At 41.0% G+C, this 18,358-nt stretch overlaps 1 protein-coding gene and 1 long non-coding RNA gene across 4 annotated transcripts in view; one reads left to right on the top strand and one right to left on the bottom strand.

Annotated features, from left to right (window-relative positions):
* LOC125765206 (uncharacterized) overlaps positions 1-18,358 on the bottom strand; it is a 361,639-nt gene that overhangs the window by 150,658 nt on the left and 192,623 nt on the right. The gene's annotated exons all lie outside the window — the stretch shown is intronic.
* Positions 13,732-18,358, top strand: part of LOC125765007 (putative tyramine receptor 2) — a 28,489-nt gene continuing 23,862 nt past the window's right edge. Inside the window, exons 1-2 of one of the 3 annotated variants that reach the window (XM_049429837.1) lie at positions 13,732-14,606; positions 16,245-16,697. The gene's annotated coding sequence lies outside the window, so the exon portion shown is untranslated. Of the gene's footprint in view, positions 14,853-15,659; positions 16,698-18,358 lie in introns of those variants that run through there. The other 2 variants (XM_049429838.1, XM_049429836.1) reach the window with 2 other exon arrangements.

Genomic DNA, 18,358 nt, shown 5'->3' with positions numbered 1-18,358 from the left:
ACCACAGGTGAAAGATTGGAGATCCGTTGAATACCGACCGAGTTATAGGCAAAACTTGGTGCAAAAATGAGGAAAATTTTCATTTTTTTCAATTTTCGAATTTTTAATTATTTTCCACTCTTTTTTTTATTTCAAGCATTATTTGAGTGAACAGAAACTCATTGCAACCCATTGGCATTAAAATAAAACAATTTAATTTTTTTTGCAAAATTTCCCAAAAAAAAACGTAAGGGGTAAGCCTTATGAAATTTTCGAGTTGAAAATTTTTTTAAATTTTTTTCTGATTTTTTATTCTTTTTTAATTTAAAGCACTATTTAAGTGAAAAGAAACTTATTGCAACAAATTCCCATTAAAATATATCACATTTATATATTTTGCTACATTGGTGAAAAATGAGGAAAATTTTACATTTTCTGGCACAGACTTCTGAGGGCATGGCTGTCCAAGAAGAAAATGTAGCCATTGGTGCCATCTATCGACCACAGGTTAAAGATTGGCGATCCGTTGGATACCGACCGAGTTATAGGCAAAACTTGGTGCAAAATGAGGAAAATTTTACATTTTCTCAAACAGGGTAAGGAACTTGGTTCCTCGAATAACTTCTGGCACAGACTTCTGAGGGCATGGCCGTCCAAGAAGAAAATGTAGCCATTGATGCCATCTATCGACCACAGGTTAAAGATTGGCGATCTGTTGGATACCGACCGAGTTATAGGCAAAACTTGGTGCAAAAATGAGGAAAATTTTACATTTTCTCAAACAGGGTATGGAACTTGGTTCCTCGAATATCTTCTGCCACAGACATCTGAGGGCATGGCCGTCCGAGAAGAAAATGTAGCCATTGGTGCCATCTATCGACCACAGGTTAAAGATTGGCGATCCGTTGGATACCGACCGAGTTATAGGCAAAACTTGGTGCAAAATGAGGAAAATTTTACATTTTCTCAAACAGGGTAAGGAACTTGGTTCCTCGAATAACTTCTGGCACAGACTTCTGAGGGCATGGCTGTCCAAGAAGAAAATGTAGCCATTGGTGCCATCTATCGACCACAGGTTAAAGATTGGAGATCCGTTGAATACCGACCGAGTTATAGGCAAAACATGGTGCAAAAATGAGGAAAATTTTCATTTTTTTTCAATTTTTGAATTTTTTATTATTTTCCACTCTTTTTTTTATTTCAAGCATTATTTGAGTGAACAGAAACTCATTGCAACCCATTGGCGTTAAAATAAATCAATTTAATTTTTTTTGCAAAATTTCCCAAAAAAAACGTAAGGGGTAAGCCTTATGAAATTTTCGAGTTGAAAATTTTTTAAAATTTTTTTTCTGATTTTTTATTCTTTTTTTAATTTAAAGCACTATTTAAGTGAAAAGAAACTTATTGCAACAAATTCCCATTAAAATATATCACATTTACAAATTTTGCTACATTGGTGAAAAATGAGGAAAATTTTACATTTTCTCAAACAGGGTATGGAACTTGGTTCCTCGAATAACTTCTGGCACAGACATCTGAGGGCATGGCTGTCCAAGAAGAAAATGTAGCCATTGGTGCCATCTATCGACCACAGGTTAAAGATTGGCGATCCGTTGGATACCGACCGAGTTATAGGCAAAACTTGGTGCAAAATGAGGAAAATTTTACATTTTCTCAAACAGGGTAAGGAACTTGGTTCCTCGAATAACTTCTGGCACAGACATCTGAGGGCATGGCCGTCCAAGAAGAAAATGTAGCCATTGTTGCCATCTATCGACCACTGGTTAAAGATTGGCGATCCGTTGGATACCGACCGAGTTATAGGCAAAACTTGGTGCAAAATGAGGAAAATTTTACATTTTCTCAAACAGGGTAAGGAACTTGGTTCCTCGAATAACTTCTGGCACAGACTTCTGAGGGCATGGCTGTCCAAAAAGAAAATGTAGCCATTGGTGCCATCTATCGACCACAGGTTAAAGATTGGCGATCCGTTGGATACCGACCGAGTTATAGGCAAAACTTGGTGCAAAATGAGGAAAATTTTACATTTTCTCAAACAGGGTAAGGAACTTGGTTCCTCGAATAACTTCTGGCACAGACATCTGAGGGCATGGCCGTCCAAGAAGAAAATGTAGCCATTGTTGCCATCTATCGATCACAGGTTAAAGATTGGCGATCTGTTGGATACCGACCGAGTTATAGGTAAAACTTGGTGCAAAAATGAGGAAAATTTTCATTTTTTTTTAAGTTTTAGAATTTTTTATTATTTTCACTCTTTTTTTTATTTCAAGCATTATTTGAGTGAACAGAAACTCATTGCAACCCATTGGCATTAAAATAAAACAATTTAATTTTTTTTGCAAAATTTCCCAAAAAAAAACGTAAGGGGTAAGCCTTATGAAATTTTCGAGTTGAAAATTTTTTTAAATTTTTTTCTGATTTTTTATTCTTTTTTTCGATCCGTTGGATACCGACCGAGTTATGGGCAAAATTTGGAGCAAAAATGAGGAAAATTTTACATTTTCTCAAACAGGGTAAGGAACTTGGTTCCTCGAATAACTTCTGGCACAGACATCTGAGGGCATTGCTGTCCAAGAAGAAAATGTAGCCATTGGTGCCATGTATCGACCACAGGTTAAAGATCGATGATCCGTTGGATACCGACCGAGATATAGGCAAAAGTTGCTGCAAAAATGAGGAAAATTTTCATTTTTTTTTAATTTTTTTATTTTTTTATTATTTTTCACTCTTTTTTTTATTTCAAGCATTATTTGAGTGAAAAGAAACTCATTGCAACCCATTGGCATTAAAATAAAACAATTTAATTTTTTTTGCAAAATTTCCCAAAAAAAAACGTAAGGGGTAAGCCTTATGAAATTTTCGAGTTGAAAATTTTTTAAAATTTTTTTTCTGATTTTTTATTCTTTTTTAATTTAAAGCACTATTTAAGTGAAAAGAAACTTATTGCAACAAATTCCCATTAAAATATATCACATTTATAAATTTTGCTACATTGGTGAAAAATGAGGAAAATTTTACATTTTCTCAAACAGGGTAAGGAACTTGGTTCCTCGAATAACTTCTGGCACAGACATCTGAGGGCATGGCCGTCCAAGAAGAAAATGTAGCCATTGGTGCCATCTATCGACCACAGGTTAAAGATTGGAGATCCGTTGGATACCGACCGAGTTATAGGCACAAATTTGTGCAAAAATGAGCCTTAGGAGATTGGCAAATTCATAGATTTTTTTTTTGGGAAATGTCTACGAGATTGTTTTTTGAAATTTTTAACCGTTGAGCAAAATCGAGCTATCGTGGCCGCCATTACAGAAAACTGTCGTGGAAACAAGTCGCGTTTCGAATAGTGATTTTTCGCTGAATACACGCATAGCGACTTTTCTCATTTTTTTATATGGAGTTTTGCAAAAATGTTCTGAACCGCGTACGCAAACGCGACAATTGCTAAGCGTTTAGTGACGGGGTAACCCTTCAAACATTCATAAGTTAGCTGGCAAAATGTGAAAAGCCTTCGTTCCGGGTCACAAAACAAGTGAAAGGAAAATAAATTTATGGTTCCAATACAAGGCTGTGACTATCATCTGCCTCGCGCAAAGTTGTTTATGCCCGTTTGTTATGCCAACGCAAAACTGTCTGCTAACGTGTGCTTTTATTTTTGACTTAAAGCTCGCCCCAAAACTTATCGAATCAGCAAATTAGACATTTAACAAAGAAATAAAACACAAAAGCATATTGTTGCAACAACAAAGAAGTTTTTTTTTGACAAAATGTCGCCTGCAGTGTTTTTTGGTTCATTTCATGATTTACCTACAATTCGGCACCGGTGGCGGAAAATTAGCGCTTCATTAGTCCCACGTGCGGTAAAAAAATCCCTCTTGAAAAGCGCATGAGAGACCACATCTTCTTTCTTTCTCGTGCCCTTAGCGGCAAAGACCGGGTCGTATCGCGATCATTATCGCCATTGTAATGAGCTGTAAGCCGAACAATGGAACTCGTTTAGAAGTGCTTTAGCCGACCCGACCCGAAGGCTGTCACCCTCCAGGGCCGGCCGGAAGAAACACACTGATTATCCTTGTGTGGCAAATTGTCACAATTCCCAGGGGAGGAACGTCGTCGTTCGTTTTGGAGCAGGGAGTTCTTGTAAAACCGCACAGTCGCCATTGCTATTAAGATCCCATTTTCACGCTTCGTTGCCAAATTGACTCGTTTCGGAAGGGAAGATAAATCTCGTTTGCTTTACCAAAGGCACACACACACAGACAGTCGTTGTCTGTTGAAAAATTTCTCGCCACAGGTAGACAAACGGCTTTTCATGCAGGTAGCTGAAAGCTGAATCTCTACTCGGAGGGATTTAAATTTAAAATTCATTAGGTCATCATTCATTCGTACGCAGAAGGCGACAAAAGAAGGCATTCTAGTCTTTTGGGCGAAATAAAAATACCGCCTAGAAATAAGTTTCGTGAAAGTTTTATATCAAACAATCCATATCGTTTTATGAGAATAAAATTTTTACAATATATTACTACAATACAAACATCCCCCCCACAAAAAAGCCTCCGAACGTGAAAAGATTTTCACGATAAAATGTATTATTCCAATGCTTTCCTTTCCACGAATTATGTACATGCAAGGCAAACAACGGTTTTGAAACGGTAAAAAAAAACTCTTCAAAAAATATTTTCATAACCATGGTTCACAGAAACATTGGCTCGAACATGGATCATGCATCGCTTGCAGCAACCGCCTTAACATGGAGCCGACGACAATCAAAAATCCCGCCAACGAGAACTGCTGCAGCAGTAGGTACATCATAATTGACCTGCCTACTAACTGGTGATGAAGATTGTAAAACTTCCCAACCATGCTTTGATGCAGAGGAATAGAGGCAGCAAGAATGGGAGGTTAATTGTAGGAAGAAAAGAGAGAGAATTTAATTTTATTTATTACTTTCCTACTGTCGAAAGCTGCCGATACGTGTGCTGTACACTGTACACGCAAAAGCTGAGTGGAGCAAAACGAAAAAAAACCCTCAATAAAAATCCTTTAAATAAGCTGTAAAAGTGAACTGTAACCTCGCTAATAAGCTTCTTTTCATTCCTAGCTCAAACGAGAGCTCAACGGTTCTCAACGGTGCATAAACGCTTCGCATTACATTAGATTAATGGAGCGACCGGTGCCTGGTTTTGGGGCTGGTGAAACTTCAAACTCCAAACAACCTAACCATTTCATTAATAATTCCTGTGACTGTGTGTAGCAGCAGGAACGATTCCCATTGACGGTGGAACGTCTGGGTACGCCCTAGCAAAGTACTGTTTAGCAGCTGCATCCATCCGGAATGCCTGTTTCGTATCGATATCGTCCAAAGTGGTGCGCGACCATCAGTGGTGCGAGTGAATCGCAAGGGAAATTTTCAACTCGCGAATGGTTTCATGTTTCGTTGCTAAATAGCGCTGGGAGTTTGTATGCAAACGCGCGCTAGCATGTATGCGGATGCGAACCGAAGGAGCGACCTGTTTTCTTCCTAGAAGACAAAAGACCAAACTGAGCTCGTACGAAAATCGCTCCGGCGCTAGTACATTTCGCATGTTTTGCTTATTGGTAGTAGTCGTGCTTTTGTTTTCGCAAAAACATGCTACGCTTTTCCTTACCAAAAGCACCTATAGTTACATTTTATGGGATCACATTTACACGATGGGGGTTTTTTTTGCTGCGGCTTCTATTGTTTCATCACGTCACCGGCAGATGTACTAACGTCATAGGGTTAATTAAATAGAAAATAAAATTATTTCTAAACAATGCTTTATATAGTACATCGCACCCTGTGGAATGGTTTTTATTTCAGCTCCGAATCAACGAAGCAAAAAAAAAACGGAAAACCCCCAGCATCTAGTTTATGGCTACCCAGCGCGGAAAGCTTATTATCGTCGCTCGGGCAACCATTGTTGGGTAGAGAACTATACACAAAGCCGAGTACATCAAAATACCCGGTTGCCGGTAGCATTAAAATGACACAACGAACGAAAACGCACAGAGAATGTTAATGGCTCGCTCGCTGTAGTAGTTAACGAGTGGGTAAGTGGGGATAAAAAGGAAAACCATAACCCACTGGAAATGAATTTCTCCGAAAGTGTAGGCCCACAAGAAAGGAACGCAAATATTCACAACAACAGCAAACAACAACAAAATATGCAAAAACCATTCAAATATCATTGGAAATAACAAATTTTGCAATTTAACAATTCGTACACCGTCGCCACTCATTACCACCGTGGGAGGTGGCGAAAAACATTCAGGACCGTGATTTACATAAGCACTAGTGAATGGCGCTTTCCCTTAATGGGGCTTTGGACTCCCATTCAATTTTCACAGAACCGCCACAGAACACTCCGGTGCGTCACAGTCACTCGGCGAAAATGACCTGTCGTTTTCCACACATTTTCACTTGACTGACTAGGATTTTTTTTTGCTGCTGTTGCTTGCTTAGTGCTGGCGAAACCTGGAAGCAATACCGGAAGAACAGTGGCTCAATCATTCTACCCATCATTGACAGCATGGAGTGTAAGAGAAACCGTTTGGCCAAAACGATTTTTCCACACTTTCCCCGGCAGCTTCCGGATCATTCCCGGGTTCCCTTTCTTCATCGTAGTCGTCGTCGCCTTCGGCATTGTCATTCAGGACAAGGTGTCGGAGCTGGTTTTGTTCCACTCTCTCTCTCTCTACATTAATAGGAAAAGCGATGAGTGAAATTTCCCAGTAGCATTCGCACTTTCCACTTTGCGGAAATCTCATTTCTCGGTATGCAAATTTACGCTCAACTCGTGCCCACCCGCATTTCGCTTTCGTGCTTTCGAGTGCGTTCGAGTGCAAAGAAATCTGTCTTATTTTGTCCGCACTCTTTAGGATTTTTCTGTTTTTCCTACCGATTTTTTTGTGTCTGTCACGGTCAGAAACCAGTGTGGGGTGGGGGTTGGAAGATGGACCACACCCTCACCAAACATTATTTTTGTTTTGCTAGGTGAAAATCCCAGCCCGTAGTCTCGTACAGAAAGGAAACAGTACTCTGGGCCGTGGGCCGATTTCCAAGATGCTCGATGCTAATTGGAGCAGAAATGGATTATGCTCTATTTTCATCCCACACTTTTCATCTCGGGGGGTTTTTTTTCGGGGGGTACAAAGAATTTTCCTTATCACTCGCCGGTGCGTACGCGATACGACTAACTCTTTAATCCAACCAACGAAACCGGCTTAGTCAAATGATGGCGCTCATTTCCAGTTCGGCTGCAGCTTGTAACAGTGAAATATTTATAATTCATCTTCCCACAGGATATGGCGTGGCTTTGGAAGCACAGGAAAACATTTATCCGGCTGTCAATCTTCTACAGCAGCCTTGTCCTTCATCCAGCTGACAGTTTGGACAGCTGGAGCAATATCGCACATCGCACACCATCGCAGGTTACAATCGAATCCGGCATTAGTTGCCGAGTAACGCCAGCACGTACTGTTGGCTTATCATTTCCAGCTCGATCTTTTATGTCAACAATTTATTGACGAGGATTATCGATGATCAAAATGGCATGATTTTGCAATCATATTCTCAACCTACTTTTTTTTTGTTGCTCCTGATACATTGATTAATAATTAACCTAAATGATTGATCTAATTGAGAGCGAACGAGCCAACTGCAAACAGAGAGCTTACTGGAGCACGAAATGATGTGATAATTGATATTGAATGAGGACAATTATTAATGCTAATTTTAATTTGATGCAATGAATAAATTAAACGAATTTTTTTCTTGGTACCATTTTCATTTTCATAGAATAAGGCGCAGGTGTAATGAAATGGAAGCACATGATATCATATTTCAAAAGCTCTTTACCCCAAAAAAATCCCTATATTGTACATGTTGCGGGGTTAAAAAACAATCTCAAATCATGGTTACAAAAATACTGCCATGTCTAACAAAAACTGTGATGAAAAAAAAACGCCGGATAAACGGGCCTGTCAAGTGCATTGTGCGACTCTGTCATTCGACACTGTCCGTTCGTCTTGTGTTCAGCCAATTTCTAAGTGGATGAATAAAATGATGAAATATTTACATTGCAACTCCCGCACAAGGCATCGATTTCCTGCCATATTTACTCGAAATTCAATCCAAACAATAATCCTACCCCCCTCCGCAGCGTGTCGGTAAAAGATGATGCTTGTTTTCTTTCGATTCTCCCCTTTTGGGCTTTTTTCGTTTTTTTTGCGATTCGTTAAAGAACCGATTCAGTGAACGTGCCATTCGAATCGTATCGGGAAATAGAGGCTACGATCGGTGAGCACGGTAAGCATCCGAGACGGTGAAAATACACGTTTGCTTCAACACCGCAAAGGATGTGTGGCTTTATTCACCGTATTTAATCAGCTCTATCCTCTCCGATGAGGTGCTTAAGGATTGGAGCCACATCTCAGACTGTGTTTTAGTGTCCATCGTTAAACGTGTGGAATCCATTTTCACCGCTTGTCTTGGGAAGATTTCAACTTCAACGTAAAGCTTTAGCCTTGGCTTCTCGAAAGGAAAATGTTTCCACTTTTATGGATGTGTTTAATAATGATATAAAAACGCATTTCTCGCGCAATGAAACTGTATAAAGCGCGTTTAGGTGGAAAATTCGTTTCCCTCTTTGATGTGTCGTTGCCGAGGCGGTAGAATCTATTTCCAATGTATCACTGTATAGCTGTCATCGCTACTTTTATTACACGTTCTTGCTTGCCCCAGTGTGAAACCGTTTTGCAAAAGCTCATAATGAATCTTACATTCTTTGAAAATGCCATTCACGCGGAGAAGAATTTTTGCTTAAATATGGTAGCACAACACAGTGGTGTGTTTTGTGTGAAGTTGGAAATTTATCCCATTGTTCACATAGAGATTTGAGAGGTAATAAATATTTTCCACTGGAAAAATCATCCCTCATTCAAAGGCTAATAGAAAAGTTCAAATGTTTCATAAAACCTTTTTTTGTAGCTTTGGTATAAATTATTTTTTAGCTTGAAGGATCTTTATTCCTTTTTAAATATTAAAAACACATATTCATCTGCAAACTAAAAGCAAAAATAAAATAATGTAGCACAAATTTATGCTCCATTGCTTCCCATCACTACCAATAATCTTTACTTTTTTCGCGTTTACTTTTACAAAAAATAATACCTCCAATTTGATATCGACTAGAAGTGCCTATAAACTGTTTGCCCAATAAATATCACACGCCTACACACGCAGTGGATTTTGTTTTTATTTTCTGTTACATCTTGATACCGGATGCCGACAAACATTTTTGTTGATTTCAGCAAATGTATTGTTTACTCACCCACGATTCGAAGCTTGTAAAATGGCATAAGACGAAATCTTTTTTTTCTCCACCGGATATTTCGTCGCGCCCACACTGTTTGGCTTTTGCTCTATTTACACTTTGTGTGTACCGAAGTTTCCCATCTTCAGCAACTTGTACTTTTCCCGGTGGTTTGCGTTGCTTTCTTTTGTGAAGTTTCAATTCTATCGATACTTTTCGCGCCCGGAATGAAAGCGCTTTTTCCTGCGAAATAAGAACTGAAGGCTGCTGCACCCACCACACATCGACAAATGACAAATCTCGCACGGTACCTTGTGAATTGGTTCGCAACCCGAACTGGTGCGTCGATACGTCTAGCCGGAAGGAAAATGTGAAATGCGAAAAACAGACCATAACAAAAAATGGTTGGCCCTGCCAATTGGTTTCCTTTCCCTTTTTTCGGTGCTAGAAAGCCAAAAACAAGACGCTGTTGAATTTAACGGAAAATAACGATCATCACTTACCGGGAACCGGGAATGTTTTGTGAAGCCGTAACCATCGTCAGTCACACTTTGCAACAACTATTTTCACAGGGATGGCCCAAACAAAAAAGGCAATCCAAACACCCAAAAAGGGTAAACGTAAGAACTGAAGCGTGTCTGTAAGGGTTTCTTGGGAAGAAAACATTTGACAAACATAGTGAACAACAACAGAAGAGTAAAAAAAAACAAGGGTACGATGAAAAAAGGAGCATCGTTTCGGACGTGATTTTTCCCGCGAAGGAAACACAATTGTAGATGCGCTAGAAGCTTAGGCGGGTTTATACAATTTTTGCCTCTTTTGCTTGAGGGTTTTTTTTCCATTGAAGCAGTTTTCGTTCAATTTTACCACAACGCAAAACCACAGCGTAACCGATTTATAACCATAGCTAGTGTGGCGAAAATCACATTTACCAATAGCTATCTCGAATCGGTTTGATCTGTCCGCCATCGTAGATACACACACACACACACACACATAAATAGATAAATATATCAAGTTTCAGCATTTATCATCCTGATTTATTGGTAAACATTTCGGTTGACATTTAACTTTGTTTTTCTCAAAATGGCCCCCTTTTCCGCGAAGTGTAGTAGAGAGAAATCAAAAACATAAATAGAAATATTACCATTGGCTCAGGACGTGTTGTGATTGGAATCATCTTTATTGCGACTATTAAAAATTGTAGAATTTCATCAGAAATCCTTCTTGAAATTTAGAGGGAAATTCAATCAATTTTAGTTTATACCAAATCGATTTCAGCAAAAGCTCTAGAAAAAAAAAATCCACCTCAACACATTCTAGTTTAACTTGAGCAGAATCGAGAAACTATTTCTCGACCAGCAAAAATTTACCACATGAGCACGAAACCCCTGTAAAGAACTCAAAAATTATGTGGTCAGTTTAGATCGAAAAGGTCTCCAATTAAAAGCAGCAATAATTTGAAACATTTCCCTTCACAAATTTACATACGCTTCCAGCTCATCACATTCCAGACGGAGGTTAAAACCCCGCCCGGTGAGCTTTGACCGGTGTGTCGTATTTCGACAATTTCCGTACCCGACCGGTGCTACTTATGCTGACCAGCATCGAGCCCCAGCATCTCCGGGGCCATGCTATATTTGCATTTTTGCTAATGAAATCAAATAACACTAAACTTTTCCAATTACAACCATGTGCGACTAACCAGCAGCAGCATCCACCACCGAAGAAGCTGCTGGACAACATTCAAACGGTTGCCACACAGATAGGGGCCCTTGTTACTGGGTGTGTTGATTTAATGAGCGAATTTTGGGGGAGGGCCAAAATCCTTAAGCGTTGACCGAACGACTGAAACACGGATTTTGGGTCCATCCGAACGGGAAACACGACTTGCCCAGCTGCTACGCTTTCCTAAAGAAACTCCATAACTCATTAGCTAATCTTCAAGGAAAATATAATAAATTTAAATTCAATACCACCCAAAAACGAGAAGCAGCACCAGTGTAGGGCTTCGGTCATCATCCTCTACAAACGATTCAGACACTAACGATGCAATTTCTATGGCGAGAGAAAATGTGTCTGTAATTAATGTGAAATCTTTTACCATACAACCGTTCTAGCAATTGTTTGTGTGATGCAAAAAAGCAGCACAAAGCTGGCACAATTATAAATAGCATTAATTATTTCCATCAAAAACTTCAAATGCTCATTCTGGTTTGGTGTAAGCATTTGTCGATCGATTTAGCTAAGCTAGCTAAGCGAAGCACAACGCTAAAACGCTAATCTTCATCTTAAAAACAATCTTCTTTCTCTTTCTCTTTGTCTCTCTCTCTATCTCTTTCTCTATCTCAGTTTTCTCAAGCAGTCTTTTGCATTTCAGTCGAAATTATAAGAGCGTACCACTCCGCACGGGAGTTTCTCATCGTTGAATGACCCACAAAATGTGTGTTGCGTAATTAAAAAAGCAGCCATTCTTCGAGCAGCTTGCAACGTCATTGTGGTACCATTAAGAAGGCCACCTTGTACTGTGAAGCAGTTGACAATTATTTCGACGAGCATGAACAGACGCACAATAACAAGCCCGGGGAACGGGCCACACGTTCTCTTTTCGCCGGTTAATGATGTCTTCAAAATGGCTAAGTTTTCTGTCTGTCTGTGTGTGCGTGTCCCAACACTTGGGTACGTGGAATGGGACAGAATTGGGATTGTGGTACAACTGTTTCGCAAACTACTGCAAAGTACTGCAGTTGTCTTGGATGATGTTGTCCGATAGGAGAATACACGGTTTCATTCGTGTGTTTTTTCCTCCCCTTTCATGCTTGACGACATCATAAACATGGCGGTTAGTACATAAACCTTTTGCAAAAGGTTCTGAACTGGATGCTATTTAACGCTTGGCAGATGTGGAACGAAACTGAAAAAGAAAACAAAAAACACTGTTGTGCGAGAAAAACCTTTTCTTTTCATAATGGTGGTGGTTAAGGTGGTTTGGCCATTTTTTTGCGCTCTCTCGCGCGGTTTAAGCTATGCCGACGAGGCATGATGACAGGGTTTTGAAAGGGTAGTTTTCTGTTCTTTTATGATTACCCTTCTTCGTGCTGTACAGCACCTTTCATTGTGAGCTTGTGCGCTACGTGAGCGCCGTAGGAAGACATGCCATTATCCTTGCGATCCGATCCTTTACTGTTAACAGAATAATGCAGACGAGGATCTGATTTATCCAGTGTACATCCGCGTGAATGTAAATTATCAAATCGCCCAAACAACGTCCAACTTCACACTGTCTTAACCCGTGTCCCCTCCCCTTTTTGTCTTGCCCTCCCAAAACCTCGTCCTGATGTACAATGTTTCATGCTGGGAGGAAAATATTTCATTTTCTCACAAAACACGCTATACCCAGGAAAATGCAGTAAAATTTATTTTTATTTCAAACCATACCGAAAATAATAACGATTTACATCCATCACGCACCGACGTTTCGTGTTTCCATTCAAAATTTCACCCTTTCTTCCCCACCCTCTGTCCCCCACCCCCCTTAGTTGACGTCAGTTTGGCAAAGAAATTGTGATTTGGAAAATGCATTCCCGGTATTCTTGTTTCTCGCGTTTCCGTACGCCATACCCTGACACGAGCTGGTTGACTGTTCTCGTTTTGCTAACGGAAATACACCATCCAACCCCACCATGCCCGGGTGCATCAGCGCTGAAATTCGATTTCCCCTTTTACAGCATTTACTCAATAGCTTCCACGAGAGCCATCTTCAATATGTATAATGCAGAAATGGTTTTACAGCACTCAGCTCTATTTCTCGTTTTCATAAAATCGAGAATAATGGCCCGAAATGTGCCCGGTCTTGAAGGGATTCCACATTTTAGTCATTTCCCATTGCATCATGCGGGGCATCAGCGTGCACCGTAAATGGATCATTTGCCACGTGTGTACTTCAGGCGTCGGAATGATTTATTCATGCTGACGGTATGAAATTCCTTCCCTGCTAGAGGTTTTCCCCTATTTGAAGAATGTACGATCATCATCGATGCGGTAATTAATTACCGAATGTCTTCGTTTGAAGGTTTTGCAAAATTTCAAAAGATGATACGCGAAAGTGCGACACTTCGGTACGGTATGTAATGGTGTCACACGAGACACCGTTTCTTTCTCGGTAATTAAATTCGTAAAACATTCACACGTAATCGACTGCTGACGAGGCGGAAGTGTTGCGGATCATCAATAAATCAAACGCGTCGAGCGAGTGAACGACCAGTCGTCTCCATTGCCGCCAACAGCAATTGAACTGTTCGGGCATTATGGCGCGCGGTGCTGTAACAATCGAAAATAAAACACACCGGAAACAACTAAACCATTTTCGCAGTGAAGTGGTTGACATGGCCGAAATCTTTTTTTGTGCCCATCCGAATGTGTGTGTGTGTGCGCTAAAGCCACCATCCGCCATTGCTGCAGTGCCTGTGGGGTTTAGAGAACATACGATGCGAAAAAGGATATAAATGGATTTTTCGGGAGCTATTGTCGTATGGCGAAATAAGCGAACAGTGAGCGATTGTATTTCCGTCCATCCGTCCGTCAATCGGCCAATACAACGGTCGATCGGAATAATCTAAGAAAAAGAGAGAGAAAAAAAGTACAAATTCCAACCAACCGGTGACATGGTTTTCTAATTTGGCCTAAAGGCCTCGTGTTGGGTATTGTCGCAAAGGTTGGCAATAGCCCGCTTTTTTACAAAATCCCGCGCAAAATGGACACACACACATGCATACATACCGTTCCTGTCTATCAACGTCAGATGCAGTTGGCATCGGTTTTTTTCTCTTGCTTTCCTTTTTCATCAAATCGTAAAGCTTCCGTAGAGAAAGTAGACAAACGGAATGGGATTTTTTTTTTGGTTGTTGTTGCAAAATATTACTACCACAACATTACAGAGCAAGCACGCTGCACAACATGGCATTACATTCCCATATAATTGTACGGTTTTGGTTCATTCTTCCAGTGGAAAATGAGAACCACGTTGTGGCGTGAGCGACCCACCAATATGAGTGCACGAGCACGCGAGTTCGGCTCTAGCGACGAGCTTGTAAACAACACGAGCGCGATCGTGTGAAGCGCATCTGTTTTATCTTCGCAAGCAGCAACTCGCTCCAGAGTGTCGATACGTTCATCAAACACAGTGTCGGTCAGTTGGATTCTGTGCGTTTACCGTGCCGGAAGTGTTCTGTCGCAGTTTTGTCCGCACTCGCAGTTCGCCCACTCAACATTTCCGTAAGGCAAACAAACTCGTACCGATCGTACTAGACGCGGGGAATAAAAGCGAAACCAACAAACAAAAACAAGAAAAGTACAACGAAAGTTTCCCTTTCATCAAAAGGAGGAATTCGTTTTGAATTTTATACAAGCATTTATGGGGAGAGAGGGAGAGTACGAGAGTGTGTTTGTGTGTGTGTGTGTGTGCGTTTGTAACAGGCCGAGTGTAAAATGATGTGTTCTACCAGGTGTGCTGATGCCGTTGTATGTCTTCGAATTGTTTCCATCAGCAGGTTGTGCGTAAGGGAAAAACCGTAACGAGAATTCGGTCTAAAAGTAATCACAAATGTACGCAAGCAGCAGTAATGGAAGCGTAATGGAGGCGCCCGGTGGTTGATCTGGTTTATCTCGACACGGTCGAACCATTGCGCGTGTAGAGAGGGGGATTGTGTTGTGCGGGGGGTGCAAAGTTGATAGAGTCAAATGATTGCTGCGCGAGGTACAATTCCGGCACAAGGCGTCTTTTTGAAATGATACGCTAATGTAAAATATTACATCAGTCATCCGGTTATGTGAGTGGAATTTGTATACAAAGCACATGGCACAATGTAATTCGCTTTATCGTTTTAACCTTTTAATGGGCGGGGGAAGTGTATGAAATAAGCAATTCAGCAAAAGAAAAAACACCGGTGGATAGATTATTATGATCCTAATGATCTCATTCAACGTAAATGTCGCGCGTCAAAGTTTCCTGCAAGTAAGAGTCTTCAAATCATCATCGCCATCGTCACCACCGTGTAAAGCAACGACGCATACACTTTCGAGATGTGTTTTCTATAGGTATGTGTGAGTGTGTATGTGTGACTGTGTGAAAGTGTTGCAAAATGATGCAAAATTCAATCACTGCTGCTAGTGTCACCGTACCAAATACAGGAAGCAAACCCGAACACGCCAGACGACTGTCACGTGGGAAAAAGGTCAACTCGAGCATCTTCAATGTCGTGCCGCGTGTGTAACGTACACACGATGGTGTAACGCATGTCGATCGTGCTCTATCATTCGGTAGTGATGGTGGCAGGTGATTGAAAATGGTTGTACATTTTATTCCACCCCACACCCGCGTGTCTTTGCCTCGAGGTGAATAATTTATGTGCTGATGACAATGTGTGTAGGTGTGTATGTTCGATACATGTGTTGATGTGCAAACATAGCAACAGCAAAAAAAAAACATTGCAAAAAAATGCTCCGAAGCAAATCAATAATTCTTTCGCTTCACATGCGAGACACAACTCGATAACAAGGTTCCAATTTCTTGCATCCCGTAAGCTTTCCTCGTTCTCTGCTTCACAATTTGCGATCTCACTTCGAACGGTGCACTCCACAGAGGCGAAAGATTCAATCAAACGAAAACAAAGTGTAACTGATGATGGACCGAATCAGGGTAACAAGCGTGAAACATTCGTTCCAATCAGTTGTCAGCTGGGAAGCAATGAACGTTCGGAAGCAATAATTCGGTATCGGACTGTATCTGCTGATGCGTGTGTGCCTCCAGTTTCCCTCCAGATTCAATGTGCAAGTGTCCATGGGTGTGTGTGTGTGTGTGTGTGTGTGTATTTGTGTTTAATTAAAGTGAGTATTTTCCTCCAAACTTTCTAGCACTACAGTTCCGAATTCTGCCAGATGCGAATCTTCCCATCGAAGAAATATACACTGAAAACCGCAAAGTGAAAGTGTGGTACCGAAGGAACCGCACCAAACGTTTTATCTCATTCAATAGACCTGCAACGGAATAATTAGTGAAAACGGGGTGGTAGTTTCGTGCGGGCCGCGTACACCCACCGGAAGACTAATTTCACAGCAAACCCTCCCCGCCACGGGTTCGGCAACGGGGGGATACGAACGTGCCGTGACTTATTGCCTACGGGTTCACCGTTGCCGATCGAACGATGGCAGTTTGGAGCGGCCGGCACCGTGGGTTATTTTCGTTATCCGTTACATCATTGAGCAGCCGCCGTCCATGCTACAGGTCGTATCGTCGTGGGTTCGCGTCACGCCAGTCGCTGTAACCAGCGAAGGGAGAGAGAGAAAGAGACCACAGTGCGATCTTGTGTGAGTTAGTGCAAGTATAAATAATTTTTATGATTCCCACACTGTGTCACTGAGGGCTGTTTTTGGGGTCTTCGCCATTTCCTTACGGAAGGTGTCCGTTTTGCAACAAAAAAAAATCTCATGCCACTATTTTTCGTGTTTACCTTTTGTTTGCTTGCGCTTCGCCCTTCACACAATCAAGAAGCCGTGCTCAGTCGGCCGGAAGTCCGACAAGATAAATTGAAAAATTTACATCAAGAATGTGGCAGAGAGGGTAGATAAAGATGATGGTGGTTGTGGTATGCAAACAAACGAAAATAATATCAAAAAGCGTGCAGACCCGCACCCGCAAACATTCCTCTGACACTAGCAAACATAGAAGCAAAAACAAAAAAAAGAGAGAAACAATATGAAGCAGCACCAAAGAAAACATATCTCATAATGTCAAAAACAAACACTTCAGGTCGGTTCCAACATTGACACTGATTGAAACAATTTCAAAGCATCCATTTCCCATTGAAGCTACTCCGTGAGCGGTTCGACGAAAAACGATTCGTTTGCGTCCCGTTCCATGGTGTTCAACGGTTCCGACCGGCAGTACCTTTGCTCTCCGTACGCGGTTGATCAGTACGACGGCCATGACCGATCGATCTTTCGACGCAGTTTTCTTCGTACGGGGGCAATTGAAACAGATTGCCCGGGAGTTTTCAAACGGAAGGCCCATCCACAGACACATGCCTGCCATGGCCATCTTAAGACGAACGTGACTAGACAAAATTCGTTCTTGGAATAAAAAAACGCTACTCACTCCCATTAATACTGCAGAGCAGCACCAGCAGCAGGCAGGTCTGGTCAGTCACTGTTACATAAAGCGATGTGTGCAACCTTCTTTATCATTCACCGGTTCGTACTCCAAATGGTCGCACGAACAAAGACAGGAAATAAACAAATTCCGTTACAAAAATCTTTTCTCGGTCTCGATTTTTTTTTATTTGCTGACTGATGTCCAGTCGGAGCTTCTGAATTGAGGACGTTATTGAATCACGTTCGTTTTTTTTTCTTTTGGGTGAGTTGTACTTCTTGTGCTCCATAAAGCATTACGATATTGGCGTCTAGAATGAGGTTTCATGTTGTACCGAAACATAATGTTTGTCGTTAAAGCCTGGACACCATGTGCTCGATTGTAGTCCAACTTCGTATCAGTAACATTATCCCCATGTTTATTCCTCATGAGTATCGGTTCGTTATTTCGGTTTCTATTTCACCTGTGCTTGTTACAGCTTAACAAGCTGTTCTTAAGCTTAACGGTATAAAGCTTAACCTTTCTGGAGACGTTCCTCTGAGACGATGCTCATCAAATAATTTCCAAGAATGCATTAGTGTTTCGCTTAAAGTAATGCGCTTTAAATTTGATCGTTTTGTGTTTTACTGCATCTATACATTCGTAATCGGAATGTATCCGCATTGAGGATGAGCTATAAAATGGAACAATTTACAACACTCTTCGCTTGCAAAAGTCACACCAAAGAAGGTCTTTCTACACGGCAAACAAGAACATTATGAATCGTTCTTCAAAGTTATAGGTCTCTGGAGGGATTTTCACTAGAGACTTTGGTAGCTGTAAACTTCCCGCTGCTTCATGAAAAGCTTTTTTTAGTATGACGCTGAGGTCGCTTCTTCCT

This window comes from Anopheles funestus, chromosome 2RL, assembly GCF_943734845.2.
Source record: "Anopheles funestus chromosome 2RL, idAnoFuneDA-416_04, whole genome shotgun sequence".
Lineage (NCBI taxonomy): Eukaryota > Metazoa > Arthropoda > Insecta > Diptera > Culicidae > Anopheles > Anopheles funestus.
The sequence above is the reverse complement of the archived record's forward strand: the minus strand, read 5'-3'. Positions and strand labels throughout refer to the sequence as shown.